This window comes from Cherax quadricarinatus, chromosome 47 (assembly GCF_038502225.1).
Source record: "Cherax quadricarinatus isolate ZL_2023a chromosome 47, ASM3850222v1, whole genome shotgun sequence".
Lineage (NCBI taxonomy): Eukaryota > Metazoa > Arthropoda > Malacostraca > Decapoda > Parastacidae > Cherax > Cherax quadricarinatus.
The window spans coordinates 27210707-27236719 of record NC_091338.1 but is presented as its reverse complement, the minus strand read 5'-3'; the positions used below and the strand labels follow the sequence as shown (position 1 = coordinate 27236719).

Here is a 26013-nt window from a genome sequence, read left to right as displayed (position 1 = left end):
AATAATTAACTAACCACTGATGAGCTGCTAGATCATCTTCAACAGCAAGAGGCCAGACCTGAGGAAACTGCTTCGGAGGAGGGGAGAGAGAAATTGAAGAAGTTGCCTACTTCAAAGATTAAGGAAATGTGTGCAATGTGGCTTAAAGTGCAAACCTTTTTTGATGACAATCACCCTAACACAGCTATTGCAAGCCGTGCTGGTGACTATTACACTGACAATGTTGTGAAACACTTCAGGAATGTCATGAAGGAACGGGAGGTACAGGCCATCTATGGACAGATATGTTGTGCGACAGAAGTCCAGTGACTCTGAAGCTAATCCTAGTGGCATTAAAAGAAGAAGGGAAGTAACCCCGGAAAAGGACTTGCTACTTTAAGTCCTAATGGAAGGGGATTCCCCTTCTAAACACAAACACCATCCACACTCCCCTCCTCCCATCCCATCAATCATCACCAGATCTTCATTAAAGGTAAGTGTCAATTATTCTATTGTTATTATTCTATTGTTATTGTAATTATTCTATTGCATTAAACTTAATATTTCATGTTGTAAATTTTTCTTTTTCATGCTTTTGGGTGTCTTGCATGGAATAATTTGATTTCCATTATTTTTTGTGAAGAAAATTGATTCGCTTTTTGATACTTTCGGTATTCCATGAGCTCTCAGGAACGGATTAATATCGAATACCGGGGGTCCACTGTATTACGTTAATATACACATTTTCATTAATCCATCCATGATATTTTTTAAAAATTATATAATAAACACGATACATAACATATAAAGATGATAAATACGCCCCACAATTGAATAAATAAACATAAATATGAGATGTCATAGCCAGATAACTTGTACAAGTGATGCCAAGAATAAGTTTCTCTAATCTAACATAAGAGAAAATGTGTTACTGGGGGTAACTGTAGAAAATTATTCCTTTCGTATGTATGTAAGTAAGTTTATTCATGTATACACAAATACAGCTACATAGATTATCATACATAACAGCATATGTGTAGAGAACCTAGGATAACCCAGAGCATCATTTCTTCTCAAAATAATGTTACTTGAAAATTGGAGTGTTCTTCTTTATTTATTCTACAGTTTCAATGTAGAGACAACTTGTACACAATGAAACTTGTACACAAACCAGACGTGTACCCTTTTTGTTTACAAAACTTACGTTCACCTGGTTTGTTTACATAACTCTGCGCCTGTCCTCTCTTATGTACTCATACTCTCTCATTTATTCATTTTATCTCGTTTACTTACTCCTGACCCTTCATTAAGACTACAAATATTTTAAGGTAAGTAATGAGTAAACTGTATATGCATTTTATCGCTCTGGGATGCTTAAATGTAATAGAATATTATGTGGGTGGGTTGGCCTGGTATGGTAGCCTGGCTGACTACCATACATACCACACTTGATTTCTTACAATAAATACTACTTGTCTCACCCTAGATTAAGACTAAATATTTTAAGGTAAGTAATGAGTACATTATGTGTGTATTGTACTTTTTATTGTTTTTTGGTGCCTAGTTCTATTGCTAACTTAATATATGTTAGTGTAAACATATTATCTAGTATTTGTATGTATTTATAAGGGAAAAAAAGGGTGTTCCACTTTACAGTGATTTCCGCTTTACGGCGGTAGCCTGGAACCTAACCTGCCGTAAGTGAGGCCCTACTGTATTATTATTATTATTATTATTATTATTAATTTAAGGCACTGGAGCACAGATCCACTGTATAGCATTTGTCTGGATTTTTGGGGTTATCGTACGTAATTTATACTATGTATGATTACTTAGGTGTACCTGTGTGTGTGAGAGAGAAAGAGAGAGAGAGAGAGAGAGAGAGAGAGAGAGAGAGAGAGAGAGAGAGAGAGAGAGAGAGAGAGAGAGAGAGAGAGAGAGAGAGAGAGAGAGAGTGAGAGGGGGAGAGAGAGAGAGAGGGGGAGAGAGAGAGAGAGGGAGAGAGAGAGAGGGAGAGAGGGGGAGAGAGAGAAAGAGAGAGGGAGAGAGAGACAGAGAGAGAGAGAAAGAAAGAAAGATAGAGAGCCACATTCAGTCAGCCAGTCACCTACCCACCCACCCACCCATCTGACCAGCCAGCCAGCCAGCCAGCCAGCCAGCCAGCCAGCCAGATACGTATTACACATGTTCCAGAGTTGTTTCTCTTTACTTAGGGTATAGGTTATAGGACATTCTGGCAGGATGACACTACCAGTGGTATTCTCCCATTCCACTGTGTCAACGATACTTAACCCTTTTAGGGTTTCGGCCGTACTAGTACGGCATACACACCAGGGTTTTTGACATACTAGTACGCCTAAATTCTAGTGCCCTCAAATCTAGTGAGAGAAAGCTGGTAGGCCTACATATGAAAGAATGGGTCTATGTGGTCAGTGTGTGTGGTATAAAAAAATCCTGCAGCACACAGTGCATAATGAGAGAAAAAAACTTTGACCGTGTTTTTGGATTAAAACAGTGACTTTGCACTGTATTTTCATATGGTATTTATTGTTGTATTCTAGTTTTCCTGGTCTCATTTTATAGAATGGAAGACATATTACAGAAATTGAGATGATTTTGACTGGTTTTACAAAGAAAAGTACCTTGAAATTGAGCTCAAAGTAGCAGAAATGTTCGAGTTTTACCAAAGTTCAAAAGTAAACAAATCATGCAATGCGTCCAATACACGTCAACTGGTGAGTCTAATATTCTTTCACAAGTGCGATGATATTATTTATACCATTTCTACACTAATGCAGTAGTCTGCATAATAGTAAATCTTCTATTTTTTGTGAGAATAAAAATTCAAAGTGGAAAGCAAAAGAATGTAAGAGGGGCCTGGGGATGTGACTAATGAACAGAGGAAATGTTATGTTAGTGCCAGGAATGTCTTTCTTGTTTATTCTGGACCCTATTCGGAAATTGGCATCTTTTGAAATTTGTGTGAAATTGTCAAAATTGCTGAATTCTGACCACTGAATTGGATAGTTGAAATCGGTAAATGGGTGGTTTCTTGTACTCATTCGATAGAAAAAAATGAAGTTCTAGCGAAATAGTGATGATTTGTGTCGACAAGTACACTGGAATTGGTCAAAAATAGGGCTCAAAGTGGGCAAAATCGCCGATGCCTAAACATCGCCGAGACCGCTAACTTCGTGAGAGCATAATTCCATAAGTTTTCCATCAAATTTCATACTTTTGCTGTCATTGTGTTCGGGAAAAGATTCTCTATCTTTTCATAAGAAAAAATAATTTTTTTTTTTTTGAAATTTGGCCAACCCTGAGAAGTATTCTCTGAGAGGGCCTGTCGACCCTGAAAGGGTTAAAGATAACAGTAACGTATGATACTATATGAGATGTAAAATTTACAATATAGTTCACTACCATGTATACATATTATACAGTACATAAATACAGTGGAACCTTGACTTATGTGTGTCCCAATGTACGAATTTTTTGAAATACAGGTCTCCCTCAACATTCGCGAGGGTTAGGGGATCAAGAGCCTCGCGAATGTTGAAAAACTGGGAATGTTTGGTGCCCCAATATATTGTAGGGAAATATATTACAATACTGCTTCCTTAACTTGTTGAACCATGAATAATCATAAAATACATGAAAATGTCATAAATTGTACTAAATATATACATGTTATGCTTTAATAATGTATGTTATTTATTAACATGTATGTTAATAACATATATGTTATTAAATACCACAGACTCCACCACTGCCTCCACCACTGTGAGTCCCTACTACCCTCCCTCCAACCCCCGCAACTGGCAGCCAGCCCTCCCACCACTCAGTGTGGTGAGTGTTTTGTTTGTTCATTATTTGCTATTAAACTACAGAATAAATAATGTAAACCCATTCATGACTGCATATTGGAATGGCTATTAGGAAAGGTATTAGATGGTGACATCATGTGTTTACTCTTGAACACAGCAAAGAATCGAACATTTCTGCTATTGCTAATAATAACAATAATAATAATAATCATAATAATAATAATAATAATAATAATAGTAATAATAATAATAATAATACGATATAATTGAAGAAGGAAATTGTACAAAAATACGAGGGAGTGGTTGACACATCGTCAGTGTGACTTTGTTTATGCTGGAGTGAACATTAGTCTCCCTGCTCTTCCAAACATTTCACAATAATTCAGCGGTTGAGGCAGTGGTATTTAATAACATATATGTTATAAATGATAATAGTACATGTTATTATTAATAACATGTATTATTATTAACATGTATGTATTTAATAACATATATGTTATAAATAATAATAGTACGTATTATTAATAACATGTATTATTATTAACATGTATGTTATTAAATACCATTGCCTCAATCACTGCCTCTACCACTCCAGTCACACTCAATCTACAAGCGCCAAACACAATGAATTATTGTGAAATGTTTGGAATGTATGGTACATTCTACCATAGCCCCACTCCACAAAGGGGGCAGTAAAGCAACAGCAAAGAACTACAGACCAATAGCACTAACATCCCATATCATAAAAATCTTTGAAAGGGTCCTAAGAAGCAAGATCACCACGCATCTAGAAACCCATCAGTTACACAACCCAGGGCAACATGGGTTTAGAACAGGTCGCTCCTGTCTGTCTCAACTATTGGACCACTACGACAAGGTCCTAAATGCACTAGAAGACAAAAAGAATGCAGATGTAATATATACAGACTTTGCAAAAGCCTTCGACAAGTGTGACCATGGCATAATAGCGCACAAAATGCGTGCTAAAGGAATAACAGGAAAAGTCGGTCGATGGATCTATAATTTCCTCACTAACAGAACACAGAGAGTAGTCGTCAACAGAGTAAAGTCCGAGGCAGCTACGGTGAAAAGCTCTGTTCCACAAGGCACAGTACTCGCTCCCATCTTGTTCCTCATCCTTATATCCGACATAGACAAGGATGTCAGCCACAGCACCGTGTCTTCCTTTGCAGATGACACCCGAATCTGCATGACAGTGTCTTCCATTGCAGACACTGCAAAGCTCCAGGCAGACATCAACCAAATCTTTCAGTGGGCTGCAGAAAACAATATGAAGTTCAACGATGAGAAATTTCAATTATTCAGATATGGTAAACATGAGGAAATTAAATCTTCATCAGAGTACAAAACAAATTCTGGCCACAAAATAGAGCGAAACACCAACGTCAAAGACCTGGGAGTGATCATGTCGGAGGATCTCACCTTCAAGGACCATAACATTGTATCAATCGCATCTGCTAGAAAAATGACAGGATGGATAATGAGAACCTTCAAAACTAGGGAGGCCAAGCCCATGATGACACTCTTCAGGTCACTTGTTCTATCTAGGCTGGAATATTGCTGCACACTAACAGCACCTTTCAAGGCAGGTGAAATTGCCGACCTAGAAAATGTACAGAGAACTTTCACGGCGCGCATAACGGAGATAAAACACCTCAATTATTGGGAGCGCTTGAGGTTCCTAAACCTGTATTCCCTGGAATGCAGGAGGGAGAGATACATGATTATATACACCTGGAAAATCCTAGAGGGACTAGTACCGAACTTGCACACGAAAATCACTCACTACGAAAGCAAAAGACTTGGCAGACGATGCACCATCCCCCCAATGAAAAGCAGGGGTGTCACTAGCACGTTAAGAGACCATACAATAAGTGTCAGGGGCCCGAGACTGTTCAACTGCCTCCCAGCACACATAAGGGGGATTACCAACAGACCCCTGGCAGTCTTCAAGCTGGCACTGGACAAGCACCTAAAGTCAGTTCCGGATCAGCCGGGCTGTAGCTCGTATGTTGGTTTGCGTGCACCCAGCAGCAACAGCCTGGTTGATCAGGCTCTGATCCACCAGGAGGCCTGGTCTCAGACCGGGCCGCGGGGGCGTTGACCCCCAGAACTCTCTCCAGGTAAACTCCAGGTAATACAGTACAATGATACCATATGGTTCATTGAGTCAAAAAAGGAGAATCAGTGTACAATAACGCAGCATAACCATACTCTCAGAGGGGAACTTAGGCCTAAAATGTCGGTGAAAATATTACAACTTTTTTTTTGTCAGAGGAAAGACAGTCTCCTTGATAGTAGTATGTTATACATACTACTACAGTAGTACCCTAGTATATAGATAATAAAGGATAAGGTGAAATTTAAAACTGAAGTGTTCAGGCCCAAAGAGACAGGTTCATATTGTAAACAGTTGCCAGCAGTCATCAGAACCTCCCACGTAGGTCTGCTAGTGTACCTGACTTATAATTATTGATTCCAGGGAGTAAAACATTACTGGTGAAATACGAGGAGGTACAAAATCTCGAGGAAATATGAAAAGCGTACAGTTTTGTAGAAATATGATAAACAGTGTATAGTTGTTAGTACAGTGGACCCCCGCATAACGGACGCCTTGCATAACGGACAATCCGCATAGCGGACGCTTTGATCGCTAAAATTTTGCCCCGCATACCGCCCAAAAACCCGCTCAGCGGCTTTCGTCCGAGACGCGTCCAATGTGCGGCCTGAGCCAGCCTCATATGTTCCGTCGGTGGCATTGTTTACCAGCCAGCCTCCGCGGTAACATTCAAGCATACAATCGGAATATTTCGTATTATTACAGTGTTTTCGGTGCTGTTTCTGGAAAATAAGTGACCATGGGCCCCAAGAAAGCTTCTAGTTCCAACCCTACAGCAATAAGGGTTAGAATTCCTATAGAAATGAAGAAAGAGATCATTGATAAGTATGAAAGTGGAGTGCGTATCACCGACCTGGTCAGGTTGTACAAGAAACCCAAATCAACCATCTCTTCTATTGTGGCCAAGAAAACGGCAATCAAGGAAGCTGTTCTTGCCAAAGGTTTAACTGTGTTTTTGAAACAAAGATCGCAAGTGATGGAAGATGTTGAGAGACTCTTATTGGTGTGGATAAATGAAAAACAGCTAGCAGGAGATAGCGTCTCTCAAGCGATCATATGTGAAAAGGCTAGGAAGTTGCATGAGGATTTAATTAAAAAAAGGCCTGCAACTAGTGATGATGTGAGTGAATTTAAGGCCAGCAAAGGTTGGTTTGAGAGATTTAAGAAGCGTAGTGGCATACATAGTGTGATACGGCATGGTGAGGCTGCCAGTTCGGACCACAAAGCGGCTGAAAAATATGTGCAGGAATTCAAGGAGTACATAGAAACTGAAGGACTGAAACCTGAACAAGTGTTTAATTGTGATGAAACAGGCCTGTTCTGGAAGAAAATGCCAAGCAGGACCTACATTACTCAGGAGGAAAAGGCACTCCCAGGACATAAGCCTATGAAAGACAGGCTTACTTTGTTGATGTGTGCCAATGCTAGTGGTGATTGCAAAGTTAAGCCTTTATTAGTGTATCACTCTGAAACTCCCAGAGAGTTCAGGCAAAAGAATGTCCTCAAGGATAATTTGTGTGTGCTGTGGAGATCAAACAGTAAGGCATGGGTCACTAGGGACTTTTTCTATAACTGGTTACACCATGCATTTGCCCCCAATGTCAAAGATTACCTAACTGAAAAGAAATTAGAACTTAAGTGCCTCCTGGTGTTAGACAATGCCCCTGGTCATCCTACAGACGTGGCAGAGCGACTTTATGGGGACATGAGCTTCATTAAGGTGAAGTTTTTGCCTCCTAATACCACTCCTCTCCTGCAGCCCATGGACCAGCAGGTCATTTCCAACTTCAAGAAACTGTACACAAAAGCTCTGTTTCAAAAGTGCTTTGAAGTGACCACAGACACTCGATTGACTCTAAAAGAGTTTTGGAAGGATCACTTTAATATCCTCAGTTGTGTAAACCTTATAGGTAAGGCTTGGGAGGGAGTGACTAAGAGAACCTTGAACTCTGCTTGGAAGAAACTGTGGCCAGAATGTGTAGACAAAAGGGATTTTGAAGGGTTTGAGGCTAACCCTGAGAGGAGTATACCAGTTGAGGAATCAATTGTGGCATTGGGGAAGTCCTTGGGGTTGGAGGTTAGTGGGGATGATGGGAAGAGTTGGTGGAGGAGGACAATGAAGAACTAACCACTGATGAGCTGATAGATCAACTTCAAGAGCAAGAGGCCAGACCTGGGGAAACTGGTTCAAAGGAGGGGAGAGAGAAATTGAAGGAATTGCCTACTTCAAAGATTAAGGAAATGTGTGCAAAATGGCTTGAAGTGCAAACCTTTTTTGATGAAAATCACCCTCACACAGCTATTGCAAGCCGTGCTGGTGACTATTACAATGACAATGTTGTGAACCACTTTTGACAAATCATAAAGGAACGAGAGGTACAGGCCACTATGGACAGATATGTTGTGCGAAAGAAGTCCAGTGACTCTGAAGCTGGTCCTAGTGGCATTAAAAGAAGAAGGGAAGTAACCCCAGAAAAGGACTTGCCTCCTCAAGTCTTAATGGAAGGGGATTCCCCTTCTAAACACTAACACTCTCTCTCCCCTCCTCCCATCCCATCAATCATCACCAGATCTTCAATAAAAGTAAGTGTCATGTAATTGTGCATGCCTTTTTCAGTTTGTGTGTACTAAAATTAACATTTTTTTGTTGTAAAAAAAATTTTTTTTCATACTTTTGGGTGTCTTGCACGGATTAATTTTATTTCCATTATTTCTTATGGGGAAAATTCATTCACATACCGAGCATTTCGCATAACAGCCAGCCCTCTTGCACGGATTAAGGTCGCTATGCGGGGGTCCACTGTACTTATTGTGATAGGGGGACGTAAACAGTGTGTGGTAAACCAGTAGTTAGCAGCGATCGCTATATACACAACAAAAATCATTATTCCTCCAATAATCTCCATATATTGAAGCCATCAGTGCCCAAACACACAAGTTATACTTTCTGTATCAAACTGAACATATATCACTCTGTTTAATTGTTTTCCAGTAGTCCTTTTCATGAACTAGTCAAGTATCACCCAGTGAGCCTAATCCGGATCTGCCCAGATTCATCCAACGACTGGATTCAAATGGATTCGTTGATACCAATGTATCCTCTGACTGGTTTCACTAACTGACGGGGCTCTACGCACCCTATCAAACACTCAAACACGAACTACAACAAATAGTTACAATACAGATAGACAGATCTACTGTTAAGGTGCTTACTAGGAAAAAGATATACAGTGATCCACTAGCCGGATTCTTCCGGATTTGCTGGACTCGGGCGGATTCAAATGGTCTGTTGGAAATATAGCCGGATTCGGGCGGATTAAAATGGTTTCGTTGGAAATAAAGCCAAACTGGAAGAACTGTACAAAAATTTAAATACAACAAATAGTTACAATACTGGTAGACAGATCTACTTTTAAGGTAATTATTAGAAAAAAAGATACTCAGTGACTGGATTCTTCCAGTTCATGGATTCGAGAGGATTCAAACGGATTTCGCTGGATTCAGGAGGATTCAAACGCTTTTTATAGAAATAAAGCCGGATTCATGTGGACTCAAACGGCTTCATTGGAAATAAAGCCAAATCGGAAGAACTGTTAAAAAAAAAAAAATTAAGGGCATTGGGGAATTATAGACTAGCTAGCTAAGAGAGTTGTCCAGTATTGTAGGGGGACTACTGCCATGAAGATCTGTGTAGTCTGCAGACAGGGCAAAGGATGACAACAGACCTGGACTGCTTGCCATCTGTGTGGTCAGTGGTCCCATAGTATATGCAGGGATTTTAAACTAGTGACCACCTTGACATAAACTCAGAGAGATGTTTTTTTGTTTGCCCAAACGAGATACACCAATAAAATATCCTTCTTGAAAGACATGTCAGCATGGTATGACAGCTGGGTAAAAAAGATGGGTGGTGGGGATGGGGCTGTCTTGGACAGTGTTCCTGAGGGGACTAGTGCTGTCCTGGAGGACAGTGTTGAGGGTGCTAGTGTTGTCCTGGAGGAAAGTGCTCCTGAGGGTGCTAGTACTGTCCTGGAGGACAGTGTTGAAGGTGCTAGTTTTGTGCTGGAGGAAAGTGCTCCAGAGGGTCCTAGTGAAGTATTAGAAGATAGAGCTTGTGAGAGTACTAGTGTTGTCCTGGAGGACACTGAAGACAACCTTATTCAGTCCACAGAGGTTCAAAATAGAGATACTTCTGGAGATGGATCAAATTGGGATGAGGCCTCAGGGAATAGTGTCAACACACTACCAGCAAAACCTGGTGGAAGCACTGATGTCCATACAGGGGTAAAAGATATTGAGGAAACAGGAAAAATAAATGCACCAGAAGTGAATGCAGCTACAATAAATCCTAGCAAACAGAAGCACATTCTATGTTAATACTATGCCTTGGGTATCTGCAGGCACAGTATATCTGGTAAAACAGGTGGGACATGCACTTTTAACCATCCCAAAAAATGCCACACCCACATGACAACAGGAGAGTGCAACTTCCTTTCTTGCAACTTATTTCACTCAGAAATGTCACTCATCAATCCATGAAAGAAAATGCTACAATGCATACTGCCAGGCATATCATATCAAGGGGACTAGAAGACACAGACCAGCCAGACTATGGGAAACAAAAGAGAGGAACCTCAACCTCTCCAGGGACAGAGGTCTTTTAGGGCTAGAAGGGAAAAAAGACTGGCAAGAAATGACAATAGTCCTACACCACCTGAAAACACTCTTGGAGCAAAGGCACGGACATTGGCCTCTACCCCAGAACAACAGATATTAGAGCCAGAAAATAAAACCCCCCTAAATTCCACCAATATGACATTTGTCTTTGCAAACATACAGGGTCTAAAGCCATCAAAAAACAACAAAATTCCTTACGTCAAGCGACTGCTCACGGAGTTAAATGCAATGTTCACAGCATTCACAGAGACCCACATAAAGGATCATTATGACAACGAAATATGGATCCCAGGTTACAACCTATTCCGATGCGACAGACTAAACAGGAAACAAGGAGGGTTTGGCCTATATGTCACAGAGTCACTCATTTGCACAGAACTGCTAAACACCTCAAATGATGTAGTTGAAGTTTTGGCTGTAAAGATCGAGAACCTAAACCTTGTCATTGTGGTAGTTGTTATGCAGAAAAGTGGGACAGCTGGGGCTAGAGCCTTGTCTAAGGGCAAAGGTAAAAGTTACACACATCTCAAGCATACACAGGCCACCCAGGGCTATCCCAGTCAAAACAGAAAGCGCTAAACCAGTATTTGTTACTTCAATGGGTTTGTTAACAGAGGGTTAGGCAAAAATCCTAGGTAGGAAAATATATCTATTCAACATAACACTATATACACACTCTAGAAAACACCTTCATGTATCTCCTATCCTATATGCCCCAAATAACGGTACACAAGAATCAGGCGGCTAGAGAGTCTCAGAAAACAAACACTTATCCTAGCCATGCCAGGTCTTCACTACTACAATACCGACCCCATTTCTTCTTTCCTCACTCATCCCACAGCACCCTGACCATGTCAGAGCCTAGGTGGGCATACAGGTAAACCATAGAAGAGCCTATGGCTTGAGTTAGCTAAACAAAAAAGAGTACACAACAACAAAACTTAGCTTAGATACACAACATCTCCGATGCCAGCCTCCATGTCATGCTGACTCCACGTGACTCCTCCCAAGCCACGCTTACCCCTCATACCCAAACACAGTTGGAAAATAAATCCCTGGCAGGATTTCTTTATAATTATAGTTTAACCTACTTTACAGTACCCCGAAAAGCACCTTATGAATTGTAAAACTATGCTTTACAATTATAACATTCCTACTATTATGACAACCTTCTCTACTGTATATACATTACAATGTCATGCAGAACCCTGCATAACACCCTCACCCCTAGACTATAGGTCTCACTATGCTAGTGGGGTCCCTACGGACACCGCTAGGCAAAAGGAAAAAGAAAGAAAATAAATCCTACACTAAGATCTGAGGCAATGAGCAAAATGATAACTGGGGTATGACCACCATACAATCACGGTCTTTTGGTACTACAAATATGCAATATTAACAAACTGAGGTACTAGACTGCGGACATGTGAAACTCGCCGAATATAAAAGTGATCAAGTTCTATGCCAGACGAGCCCACAGTCACGCTCTTAGACAATTGCATTAGGAAAAGGCACCATCACAACACAGCGCTGGCCAGGCACTGGTGTTGATGCATTTTACCTAAATTACATCAAGCAAACTTATAAACGAGCAAGTTAACTTTGTACAAAAGTGCCCCTGAGGAATGCCGTTTTATGAAGTAACACCAAAGCTCAGTATGTTGCAAGGCAGACCAAACTGTATGTCCCACCAAAAAAAAAAAAAAAATAAACAGTAAGTACATTTTCCAGGATGAGTTCAAGGAAAAAAACAGATTTTACATGTTAAATCTACTTAGAAAGCAACATCACGTTATCACTCCCATCTCACAGCAATCTTTAGTAAACAAAACTGGTTCCCCATGACACACCTCTGCGAGAATCAGGAGAGCACAGGAGAGGGAAAAATATCAGTCCCCCCAAAAAACGGTTGGATAGTCACATAAACCTTGTTGGTGGGACTGTGGCCATAAAACCTTAGAGTCATCACTGAAGACCCCCAAAAGGTGGACCTCCCAGACCGACACCTACATGCCATTCCAAGAACCCTGGAGTCACCCCAGCGGTGATCCAAAGAAGAGAAAAAAAAAAAAAAATGTCCCGGAGAACCAAAACACCTTGGATCAAGAGACATGGCCCAAACAGTGGGGGGGAAGGCATCACTGCCAACCCCACATTCACTAAAACTTGCAGGTCCAACAGTCCCTATACCAACATAAAATGGAGGCAAGGCATCCCAACCAACACCTAAAAAACGTAGTATACCTTACCCAGGCATGGCACTTGATGTGACTACCCCCAAAACACACATACACTAGGGAATCCTGATACCTCCAGCTCCTGCTCAACCTGTCCTACTTTTTTGGGTGGTCCAGGGTTCTATCTACTCGTCTGCTGCAACTCATTGCAAAATAAGAAGAGATAAGTGATCTATACACTACATCGTGCACTTTAAACACGAGACAACCACATTCTCCACTCCCTCCACATAATGAATCACAAGATTAAGAAGTTGGAGAAACAAGGCCCACCTTGTAAGTCTCTGATTGTGGTTCCTCATTAAGTGAAGGAAACATAAAGGATTATGGTCACTATACACAGTTATAGGGTGAACTGATGATGATATATACACCTCAGAATGTTGCACTGCCAACACTAAAGCAAGAGCCTCCTTTTCTATGGTGATATAACTTCTTTTGTGCCTGTTACTTTTTGCTGAGAAGCAGCCAAGTGGCATTACTTGCCCAGCTCTACCCTGCAGCAAGACTGCCCCAACCCCTGTATCATTTTGCAAAACCCGGGGTGGGTAACTCAGGATTACACACAAAATATTTTGAGGGTTAATGGCATACAAAAGGCTCATGTACAGAGATATTAAAGTTACAAATATGGGTGTGTCCTTGGCACACATGGTCACGGAAATCAGATGATCCCCCCACGGTTCATTCACACATTTTGCATGTAGTTCATAAAGAGGAGACAAAACTTTGTTTCTTAATATGCCTGACGGCAGTCAGTGCACGTGTTTAACGTATCACCTAGTGTGAGACCCGTAAAAGACAATGTCCACTGACTCTCACTGGGTACGAACACAGTCTCTAGATATAAACACTTCACTTCCTTCAAATAACCTATTTCACCCCAGCTTATATCATGCCAGGCCTGCTGATGTTGCACAAATTCCCAAACCTCTACCTCCTGGGGGTTAACATTGCCCCATTTTTCAGCATCCCAAAACTCTTTCACTAAGGTGCACCATGGCTGAGCAACCACTAAAACCCGTCTTTCAGAAGATCCAAATCTTCCACAATCTCGTACAATTTTCCTGCTTGCATCATCTTTCTCAGGGACCTTATCCACCATCATTTTGAAGCCACCACACAGTTCCAGCATATCCTTCCCAGGACCTGGCTCCACTGCCAATCCCATCTCTCCAGCTTCCAGAATATGCAACACCACTTCATGGTTCCACGTCATCCTGAGCGGACTGGTAGGCTGGTGCACTAGTGCCATTGACCTCATCTTAGCCAAGCAGTTTCTGAAACTGAGAAAAAACACCGTGGGGGAAACATCGCCATCCTCACGTAGCCCATGACTTAAAGATTCTAGAGTGCTTCCCCGCACAGTAATGAAAAGCAGGGAAATTCCCTCATCCCAGTCCTTCTGGTACTGGGTAAAACAAACATGCATTGCCCTGAGAGACTGGGAAAACCACTATGCTTTTCTTTGACTCCTAGAATGATATACATTGGTAAATTTAACCTCAAGTAGGCCTCTCAAAATTACATGACATTTCATAAAATATGACTTGTGGGTGACGTGCAAAGCCTAACAGACAAAAATGTTTCACCAGAAATCTCAAAACCATACACACAAAATTATTCAGAAAGGGTATATCCTCTGGTAACCTGTTAAAAGAATTTATTAATAAACACTGGTTAGTCAGCCCTCTCTTCTTAACACTTAAATGTCGTTTCTTTGGAATCTGTAAAAAATACAGACAATGACACTTAAGTAGTTCTGGTGCAGCCACTTGGGCACAGGTCCTTGTAAAAAGAATCTTGCTCATTTGATCAACTCTGCAAAATAAACACTTGGTAAATTTGGGAACCACGTCCTCCGCAACAGCTGATAAGTGAATAGCGTTCCGGAGGTCACAACCTTCCTGGGCCTCACTCAGCTGCTGCAGAGTCAGAGGATTTTTTCCCACATCAACACCAAGACCACTTTTCCAACTGAGTTCCGGTTGAGCCGGTTCATCACTGCTCGAAATCTCGTGCAGGTCAGACTCAATGAACAATCTCCCCAGGTTCGAACCATCACCATACTCTGCAGAAGGGTCACAGGGAGGCACAGCTCCTGCCTTGTTCCCCTGTTTAGTCCTAGAACACACTGAAAAATTTTCAGGCACTGTTGCTCCAATTAGGTCATTACCACCTTGTAAAGCAGGGTCCTGCAAAACCAAACATTGCTCACTTTTGAGGAGTCCCTCAACGTTGTTGCCTAGTAGAAGGTCAACTCCTGCAAAAAGTACATCTTCTGCAATACCTACAGGTAGGTACCCAGCTGTAATTGGGTTCTCGCTAATGTCACCCATTCGTTTTCCGGCCAAACTTGGGATTTGGCCGTACTTTCAAAAAACAGAAAAAACTGGTCTGGCTCTTTCTCTAGGATTTTGGGCACAAATTTTATGGCTTTATCCATCTACCCTTGTGTCTGTGTCTGGGTGAGAAGCAAGCTGCCTCTCTTTAGCTCTTTCTTGAGCCCTAAGCTCTTGTAAGGCTCTCTGTTCCTGGATCTTTGTACGTTCAATCCTTAACCGTTCTTTTTCTTCCGCAACTAGGGCCAATTTCATTTGAACAAGTTCTACTTCCTTATCCAGGTCCCTAACATGGGAATTTGATTCAATGTCACCTTCCAAATGCATGTCATCCTCAGAATTTTCACTAGTGTCAGACATTTTGTGAAGGAATAGCACCAAACCTTGCTATCAGTCACAGAACTTACTGATATAAAATAATAAAGCACACAGCAAAACACATACACTGAAGTAGTATATTCGCTAGGAGTTATTGTCATGTGACTCCCTAAAATTAAACAGGATTGCACACAAAAAGAAAACCCTGGCAGAAAAATGGAGCTATTGCACCTGCTAAGGAAAATTATTCCCAGAAAATTAGATATTCATAACCCCCTAAAAAGCAGCAAGATTGTATTTGCAGTGGTAAATTATTCACAGAGTATTAGTTTATAATAACACCCTTAAAACCAGCAATATTGCACACAAAGGTAAATTATGCAGAGGGTATTAGTTAATAATAACACCCTAAAAACCAGCAATATTGCAAACAAAGGTAAATTATTATTTTAGTGTGAGTGTTATAGTGAATGCTTCCTCTGACCAACCCAGTAAAGAATGATTATTGGCTTTCCAGGTTGCAAACTTGAATTACCACACAAAATTTGATAATTCTCCCATGTACAGGCCCCCATGTTATGCAGAAATGTGGGATAGCTGGGGGCTTGAGCCTTGTCTAAGGGCAAAGGTAAAAGTTACACACATCTCAAGCATACACAGGCCACCCAGGGCTATCCCAGTCAAAACAGAAAGCGCTAAACCAGTATTTGTTACTTCAATGGGTTGGTTTACAGAGGGTTAGGCAAAAAATCCTAGGTAGGAAAATATATCTATTTATTCAACATAACACTACGTATATACACACTCTAGAAAACACCTTCATGTATCTCCTATCCTACACGCCCCAAATAACGGTACACAAGAAGCGGGCGGCTAGAGAGTCCTGGAAAACAAACACTTATCCTAGCCATGCCAGGCCTTCACTACTCCAATACCGACCCCATTTCTTATTTCCTCACTCATCCTACAGCACCCTGACCATGTCAGAGCCAAGGTGGGCATACAGGTAACCAGAAGAGCCTATGGCTTGAGTTAGCTAAACAAAGAGGAGTACACAACAGCAAAACTTAGCTTAGATACACAACATCTCTGATGCCAGCCTCCAAGTCATGCTGACTCCACGTGACTCCTCCCAAGCCACGCTTACCCCGCGTACCCAAACACAGTTGGAAAATAAATCCCTGGCAGGATTTCTTTATAATTATAGTTTAACCTACTTTACAGTACCCCCAAAAGCACCTTATGAATTATAAAATTATGCTTTACAATTATAACATTCCTACTATTATGACACCTTTCTCTACTGTATATACATTACAATGTCATGCAGAACCCTGCATGACAGTAGTATACAAGCCTCCATATGCAACTTCCCCCAATTCCAGGAGTAGCTTGAGAAAATTGACTACTGTCTGGAAAATCTCCCAACTCCTGCCCCAAATATCTTATTACTAGGAGATTTCAACCTGAGACACCTAAAACGGAGGAGTATAGCAAACAATGTTTTAGCAGAGATCTCCCCGGGAGGCAGCTCAGATGAAAATTCACACACACGAGTTATTAAATCTCTGCAACCAATTCACCTTAAACCAGCAAATAGTAGATCCTACAAGACTAGAAAATATGCTGGACCTAACTTCACTAACAACGATGTTCTTATACATAATATAACTGTATCACAGACAATTCACTCAGATCACAACATAATTGAGGTACAGACTTGTATGCACAGGGCTCCAGACCAGCAAAATGCAAGCAGTCATGAAGGTCTCTTCATGAAATTCAGTTTCAATAACAAAAACATACAATGGGATCAAATAAACCATGTCCTAAATGCAACAAGCTGGGAAGATATTCTAAACAACACGGACCCGAACATCTGCCTTGATAAAATGAATTCTGTGGTTCTTGAGATCTGCTCAAGACACATTCCATTAAGAAAAAGAAAGAAAAGATGTAAACTAGAAAGAGAGAGACGTTCCCTTTACAGATGAAAGCGAAGAGTCACAGAGCTACTGAGTGGGGTCAATATATCTGAAATACTAAGGGAAGCACTAGTCAATGAAATTGCAAATATCGATCTTAAGCTGAAGGAATCTTATAGGAGACAAGAATCACAGGAATAACTAAAAGTCATAAAGGAAATTGAAGAAAACCCAAAATACTTTTTCTCTTATGAAAAATCCAAGGAAAATACATCCAGTATTTGGCACCTGCTTAGGGAGAATGGGACATACACTGATGATAGCCAAGAAATGAGTGAAATACTAAAGTCACAATATGACTCAGTGTTCAGCGATCCACTGCCCACTCTATGGGTCGACAATCCAAATGAATTCTTTATGAATGAAACCCAAAATTTGGTCATCCCAAAACTCTCGGATATTATTATAACTCCACAAGATTTTGAAGAGGCAATTAATGACATGCCCATGCACTCTGCCCCAGGCCCAGACTCATGGAACTTCGTGTTCATCAAGAACTGCAAGAAGTCTTTATCGCATGCCTTCAGCACTTTATGGAGAGGGAGCATGGACACAGGGGTCTTCCCGCACACACTAAAAACAACAGACATAGCCCCACTCCACAAAGGTGGCAGTAAAGCAATTGCAAAGAACTACAGACTGATAGCACTAACATCACATATAAAAATCTTTGAGAGGGTTCTAAGAAGCAAGATAGCCAACCACCTAGATACCCATCAGTTACACAACCCAGGACAACACTGGTTTAGAGCAGGTCGCTCCTGCCTGTCCCAGCTACTGTACCACTATGACAAGGTCCTGGATGCTGTAGAGGATAAACAAAATACAGATGTAATATACACAGACTTTGCAAAAGCTTTTGACAAGTGTGACCATGGTGTATTAGCACAAAATGCAGGATAAAGGAATAACGGGAAAAGTTGGTAGATGGACCTACAACTTCCTGACAAATAGAACACAAAGAGTAATAGCAAACAGAGTAAAGTCCCAGGCAGCCATGGTGAAGAGCTATGTTCCACAAGGCACAGTATTCACTCCCATTCTATTCGTCATCCTCATTTCTGACATAGAGATGTAAGCCATAGCTCTATGTCTTCCTTTGCGGATGACACCCTGATCACCATGGCAGTGACCTCCATCGAAGACATTGCGAGACTCCAAGTGGACATCAACCAAATCTTTGAATGGGCCACTCAAAACAATATGAAGTTCAACGAGGAGAAATTTCAACTACTCAGATATGGAAAACTTGAAGAAATTAAAAATGTGTCAGAGTATACCACAAATTCTAACCATACAATAGAGCGGAAAAGTAATGTGAAGGACCTGGGAGTGATAATGTCAGAAAATCTCGCCTTCAAAGACCACAACAATGTACAGTGGACCCCCGCATACCGTACGCATCGCATACAGTTCAATCCGCATACCGCTCGCTTTTATCGCAAAAATTTTGCCTCGCATACCACCCAAAAACCCGCTCACCGCTCTTCGTCCGAGACGCATCCAATGTGCGCCCTTAGCCAGCCTCACATGTGCCGCCGGTGGCATTGTTTACCAGCCAGCCTCCGCGGTAACATCCAAGCATACAATCGGAACATTTCGTATTATTACAGTGTTTTTGGTGATTTTTTCTGGAAAATAAGTGACCATGGGCCCCAAGAAAGCTTCTAGTGCCAACCCTACAGCAATAAGGGTGAGAACTACTATAGAGATGAAGAAAAAGATCATTGATAAGTATGAAAGTGGAGTGCGTGTCTCCGAGCTGGCCAGGTTGTATAATAAACCCCAATCAACCATCGCTACTATTGGTGGTACAGCTGCTGCTGCTGTTGTACCACCGTCAGCTGCTGTTGCTGCTGTAGTACTGTCTGCTGCTGCTGTAGCATCGTCTGCTGCTGCTGTAGCATCGTCTGCTGCTGCTGTAGCACTTGTCAGCTGCTGCTGCTGTTGTACCACCATCAGCTGCTGCTGCTGCTGCTGTAGCATTGTCTGCTGCTGCTGTAGCATCGTCTGCTGCTGCTGTAGCACTGTCAGCTGCTGCTGCTGCTGTAGCACCGTTGTTGGTGTGGCTTATTGAGAATACCAAGAAACAATTAACCCCAGAGGATTTGCCACCCAGGATAACCCAAAAAAGTCAGTGTCATCGAAGACTGTCTAACTTATTTCCATTGGGGTCCTTAATCTTGTCTCCCAGGATGCAACCCACACCAGTCGACTAACACCCAGGTGAACAGGGAAAAATGCCTGGAACTAGTGCTCATATTGGTGAATTTAAAGCCAGCAAAGGTTGGTTTGAGAGATTTAAGAATCGTAGTGGCATACACAGTGTGATAAGGCCTGTTCTGGAAGAAAATGCCAAACAGGACCTACAGTACTCAGGAGGAAAAGGCACTCCCAGGACACAGTGTCTCATCAGTCATTGCTGCATCTTCAATAAAGGTAAGTGTCATTTATTCTTCATTTAGTAGAGTAGTACATGCACAATATATATTGTGCATGTACTACTCTACTATTGTGCATGTATCCTTCTCTTTGTGTGTAGGAAAATGTATATTTCATGTGGTAAAAAATTTTTTTTCATACTTTTGGGTGTCTTGCACGGATTAATTTGATTTCCATTATTTCTTATGGGGAAAATTCATTCGCATACCGATCATTTCGCATAACAATCAGCCCTCTTGCACGGATTAAAGTCGCTATGCGGGGGTCCACTGTATCTACATCATCTGCTAGGAAAATGATAGAATGGATAATGAGAATCTTCAAAACTAGGGACGCCAAGCCCATGACGATTCTCTTCAAATTGCTTGTGCTCTCTAGGCTGGAATACTACTGTACACTAATGGCCCCCTTCAAGGCTGGTGACATTGCAGACCTGGAAAGTGTACAGTGAACTTTCACGGCACACATAAGTGCGATAAGGCAACTAAACTACTGGGAACTTTTGAAGGTCCTTGATCTGTATTCCCTCGAATGCAGGCGAGAGAGATACATGATAATATACACTTGGAAGATCCTGGAGGGATTGGTACCAAACTTGCAAAAGACTTGGTACCAAACTTGCAAAAGACTCAGCAGGAGATGCAACATTCCCCCGATGAAAAGCAGGGGTGCCACGAGTACACTGAGAGACGACACAATAAGTGTCCGGGGCCCAAAACTGTTCAGTTGCCTCCCAGCATGCATAAGGGGGATTACCAATAGACCCCTGGTTGTCTTCAAGAAGGCGCTGGACAGGCACCTAAAGTCAGTACCTGACCAACCGGACTGTGCTTCGTACTTCAGCTTGCATGCGGCCAGCAGTAACAACCTGGTTGATCAGACCCTGATCCACCATGAGGCCTGGTGTGAAGGCTTACTCAGCCCTGTAACAACTTCAGACAGTATTACTCAGGCTGGCTCCTCCTCAGGAAAATTAGTGAATAGAAAAAGAAATAATAACAGACAAACATAAACACTTTATTATGTAGAAAATATAAAATATAAAACACTTAAATATGAAATATTAATCCTACATTAAAGAAAATGAAAAATGAAAAATATAAATGATAACTGAATTCAACGCTAATTTAACACTTGGGTGTCTGGTGTTGGTGACACTGCTTGTTGAAATCGTAGCTGTTGCCGATGATGGGGGGGGGGTCGCAGGTGTTGGTGACCACCACTGGCTAGTTCTTCACAGATTAACGCCGTGAGTAGTATCCCGATGACAGGAAAGCAGGTTCTTTACCGCTGCAATGATGTGGGGTTACGTCCTGCAATTTCATACAGGTGCACAGGTAATTAGATCCAAAATGGAGAAGGCTCTGGACGTTAGTCCTTCTCCTGTTCTTCTCGTTGATTGACAGGTGACCCTCGCTGTCATCCAAGCTGAAAAGATAGGTTGCCCACTGCTTAAATAATCACTCTCCATGGCAGTGTACATTATTCAAAAGATGTGGTGACTATTACAACAGTCAACCTAGAGCAAGACTGAAAGGACTAAGTTTATTATTGGTCAAAAGTGAAGCTTTTAACCAATAAATCCACTAGAATACAAGGCAGGCATGTACTTACAGTAGTGTTGGGAGCTGCGAGTCGAGTGATTTACTGTTTGACCAGAGCCCCATACGTCACCTTTCGAGGGGGGGGGAGAGGGAGGGGAAGGGATAGCAGGAGCTAGACTGACCCTACGTTAACAAGCAGCCGGCAATCAAACTATCACTTTAGGGGTGGGGGGGGAGAAAAGGCGGGAAAAACGGGAGCGTGACTTACCCTACCTTAACTAGTAGCTGGCAATGAAACTATCACTTTCGGGGAGGGGGAAGAAAGGCGGGAGCGTGACTTACCCTACCTTAACTAGTAGCCGGTAATGAAACTATTGTTACTATATTGCTACTCCTATCTATTGAACTTTTCCCTCACACTCCCCCATACCAAGACTTATAGTCAAGGAGTATAAGAAGAATAGGCGAGGAAAAAGTTCTAACATGTGGAAGTCGCGTAAGGCAACAAATCTTCTACTGACTGTCACGACTTAACCAGTCAGAGAAATAATTGGATGAACCATTGATATACACAATATGGAACTTAAAAGCCTGGAGTGCCAATGTCCACCTCAAGAGGCGACTGTTGGTTCCCTTAAAAGTTTCTAGGTATATCAAAGGTTTGTGGTCCATTTCTAAAATGAATTCTTTTCCCAGCAAATAAAATTTAAGTTTGGAGATACTCCAAACAAGGGCTAAACGTTCCTTTTCTATTGTGGAGTATCTTGTTTCTGTGGGAAGGAGTTTCCGGCTTAGGAAGCATACAGGGAAGGGAGTACCATCATGGTATTGTAGTAACACAGCACCTAAGCCAGTATTGGAGGCATCAGTTCTCAAACAAAATGTTTTATTAATATCTGGAATCTTAAGTATAGGGTCTTTCGAGAAGATACTTTTAATCTCATTAAACTTTTCCCGAGCTACGTCGGAAAGTTCAAGAGGTTCCTTCACAGACTTTTTAAGGAAGTCCGATAAGATGCCTGTAAGATCAGCAAGATTCGGGATAAACCGTGCATAAAAATTTACAGAACCAAGAAAGCTACGCATGAGCTTCTTGGTTTTGGGGAATTTAAATTCTAATAAAGCTTTGATCTTACTGGGGAGAGGCTGCAGAGAGTTATTAGAAAGTATCAGTCCAAGATATCTAATCTTGCTATACCCAAGGAAGCATTTCTTCGGCTTGGCAGTGAGGCCATGTGAGCGTAACCTACGCAAAACTGATGTTAATATTTGGATATGTTCGCCCCACGTAGATGTCATTACGTAAATGTAATCAAAATAAACTGAAACATTTGGCATATTACCCAAGACCTTTCTCATCAGTCTCACGTAGGTAGCACAGGCAGTTACCAAACTGAAGGGCATAGTTCTGTATTGCATCAGTCCTTGGTGTGTAGGAAAAGCGGTGTACTGCTTAGAAGAAGGATCTAACATTACTTGATGATATGCCTGCGCAATATCAATCTCTGAAAAGAAGGAAGAGTCATAAAATTTGTGTAGATCGCTATCTATTAAGGGCATAGGCTCAGCATCCCACCGAGTTATAGCATTAAGGCCTCTGAAGTCAATAGCAAGTCTATATGAATTATCCTCCTTCTTAACCATGACTACTGGTGAACAATATGAAGATATTGAAGGTTCAATGATCTTTAGTTTTAATAATTTGTCTACCTCTCGGTCAAATACATCCCTAAGGTGAACTGGAACTGGGTATAATTTTCGTTTGATAGGATTGTCTGTCATTAAGTCAATCTTATGGACTACCGTGGAGGTAACACCTGGAATATCAGTAAAGACGTTTGAAAAGTTTCTCACACATTGAAGTAGTTCATGTCTCTTATGGTCATCCAAAGATTCATTAATATTAATGTTGGTTGCATCCGAGTGGTCAAGAGTCACCAATTCATGTAGTTCTTCATCATAGTCTAAGTTAGAGGTATCAATTACGCACACTTTACATTCTTCAGTTGTCTTATCAAGTTTGTGTGGAAAAACTAAGTCAAAGTTGTTAAGGCAGTTAACCGAATTTCTTCGGTAATATTTCTTAAGGATGTTGATATGATAAAGCTTAGGTTTCCCCTTGACTTCTATGAGGTAGTCAACTTTCCCACAAATTTTTAATACTTTATATGGACCTTTCCATGCTACTAATAATTTATTTGACTTGATAGGCAAAAGTACAAGAACTTCATCACCTACTTTAAAACTTCTCCTCTGACTTTTGGAATCAAAATAGGTTTTGTACTGGTCCATTGACAAGCTTAGGTTTTTTGAAACTATGTCAGAGGTCTCCTCAAGTTTGGATCTAAGGTTAAGGAGAAACTGGTAAGAAGACTGAACCTCAGCATTTACCTCCTCATTAGTCCATAAGTCATGAAGGATGGACAATGGGCCTCTGGCCTGCCTACCATAGAGAAGTTCAAAAGGTGAAAACCCCAAAGAGTCACTGGGAACTTCCCTCATGGCAAACAAAGCACAGGGTAGGTAACGATGCCACTCCTTAGGTTTAAGGGAGCAAAGTTTCCTTAAAATGGACTTGAGAATCGAATGCTGGCGCTCAATCCTCCCATTACAGCTGGGATGATAGGGTGTGGTGAAGAGAGGCTTCACTCCCAGAAGTTGGTATAGATGTTGCATTAAGTCAGATGTGAATTGTGTCCCATGGTCAGACAAAATTTCTCTAGGGATGCCCACTCTGGAGAAGATGGACAAAAGGGCTTCAGCCACCTCTGTAGTAGTTATGGTCTTTAACCCTTTGACTGTTTCAGGGCCCTCTCTGAAACTGTCATTCTATGTCGCCAAATATTTGAAAAAAAAAAAAATTATTTTTTCTTATGAAAATGTTAGGAATATTTTTACTAGTGTTTTAAGCCTAAAAAAAAAAATTTGCCATCAGTACTTACCGAGATATAGAGCCGCAAAGTTTGCAGAAATTGACGTGCGTACGGCAACAACGGCGACTGCCGCCCACCCGGTATTCTTTTATTTACTCTAATTCAAAGGTTTCTTGCATTTTTCAATATTTTTCTGTTCCAGGTAACTTATGTGGCCTGTGAGACCAATGTAAGGTGCATTCTTCAAATATACACTCATTATTTACAACACAATAACAGAACAAACTTTATCACTATTAGTTTGTGTATACACTTTGTTTACACAAACAAACAATACAAAACAATGTTTATTACTATTGTTCTATAATATATATACATATGTACAGTCACTAACCATGTTCCTAGAACTGCTGCAGCTTGTGGAACTCTTTGAAACATGGGTATATGCAGAGGGGCACTTCACACTCCTCACACATAAAACAAGTGTCTCTGCGTGTTTGTGGGCGTTTTGTGGTATGCATACATACATAACACCTCTTCTAAGCATTTTTCTTGGCAGTAGTAGGAGGCAGTTGTATGGGGTAGTGATCACCAGGCCTGAAACGAGATGACGTGTGTGGGCGCTGGTCTATTGCAGGAGTTGCTCCTTGGTACTTTGCAATTATTTGTCTGATTACTGACAGGCAAAATTCACCATATTTTGGTGTTTTGTTGGTCTTCAACTTGTATATGTTATAAGCATTTAGCATAGAGATATCAGCAAGATGGAAAAAAAGTTTGATATACCACTTATAACTCTTGCGTACACAGTCTGCAAACCCAATCTGCATGTCACATTTGTCCACTAAGCACATATTGAGGTTGTAGTCCATGACAGCTGCAGGCTTTAGAATGGGTTCATTGGTCTTTCTGTTGTCCCTGCCACTGGGTACCATTTCGTTTCTGTGAACTGATGTCAACAATGTGACATCACGTTTGTCATGCCACCGAAATGCCATGATGTCATTGGCAGCAAAGGCTTGCACCTCACCTCTGCGAGTGCCAGCGTCGAACCTTGTCATATGTTTGCAATTACCACGCACTGTGCCACACACGTCTGTCAAGTTCACTCGCAAGAAATCACTGAGTAAGGGGCTTGTGTACCAGTTATCAGTAAATAACATATGCCCCTTACCAAGATATGGTTCCATCATTGTTCGAACCACATCACCAGAGATACCCAATAACTTCATGGTACCTCTCAAAGTATTACTGCCAGTGTACACAATAATATCTAAAACAAGACCACTTCTTCAATCACACAGTACAAATAGCTTTATACCAAAGCGTTTCCTCTTGCTTGGTATACCAAAGCGTTTCCTCTTGCTTGGTATATATTGCTTGAATGAGAGTCTTCCTTTGAATAAAATCAAGGACTCATCAATAACAAGCTTCCTGAAGGGATAAAAATACATGCAGCATTTTTGTTTCAGGTACATAAACACATTTCTTATCTTATATAACCTGTCGCTTCTGTCAGGCCTGGTTTTGTCTGAAAAGTGTAACATACGTAACAGTATCAGGAAACGATTGACACCTATAATGTCACTAAAACCTGGAGTTGAAATCAGGCGATCTGTTGTCCAGTATGTGGTGACAGTGTGCTTATA

The 26013-nt window shown here is 41.3% G+C and overlaps 1 protein-coding gene across 2 annotated transcripts in view; it reads left to right on the top strand.

Moving 5' to 3' along the window:
• LOC128696561 (zinc finger protein 551-like) overlaps positions 1–26013 on the top strand; it is a 150973-nt gene that overhangs the window by 71006 nt on the left and 53954 nt on the right. The window contains exon 2 of one of the 2 annotated variants that reach the window (XM_070094770.1): positions 3740–3828. The exons of the other annotated variant lie outside the window; for it this stretch is intronic. The gene's annotated coding sequence lies outside the window, so the exon portion shown is untranslated. The remainder of the gene's footprint in view (positions 1–3739; positions 3829–26013) is intronic. 2 annotated transcript variants of the gene reach the window in all.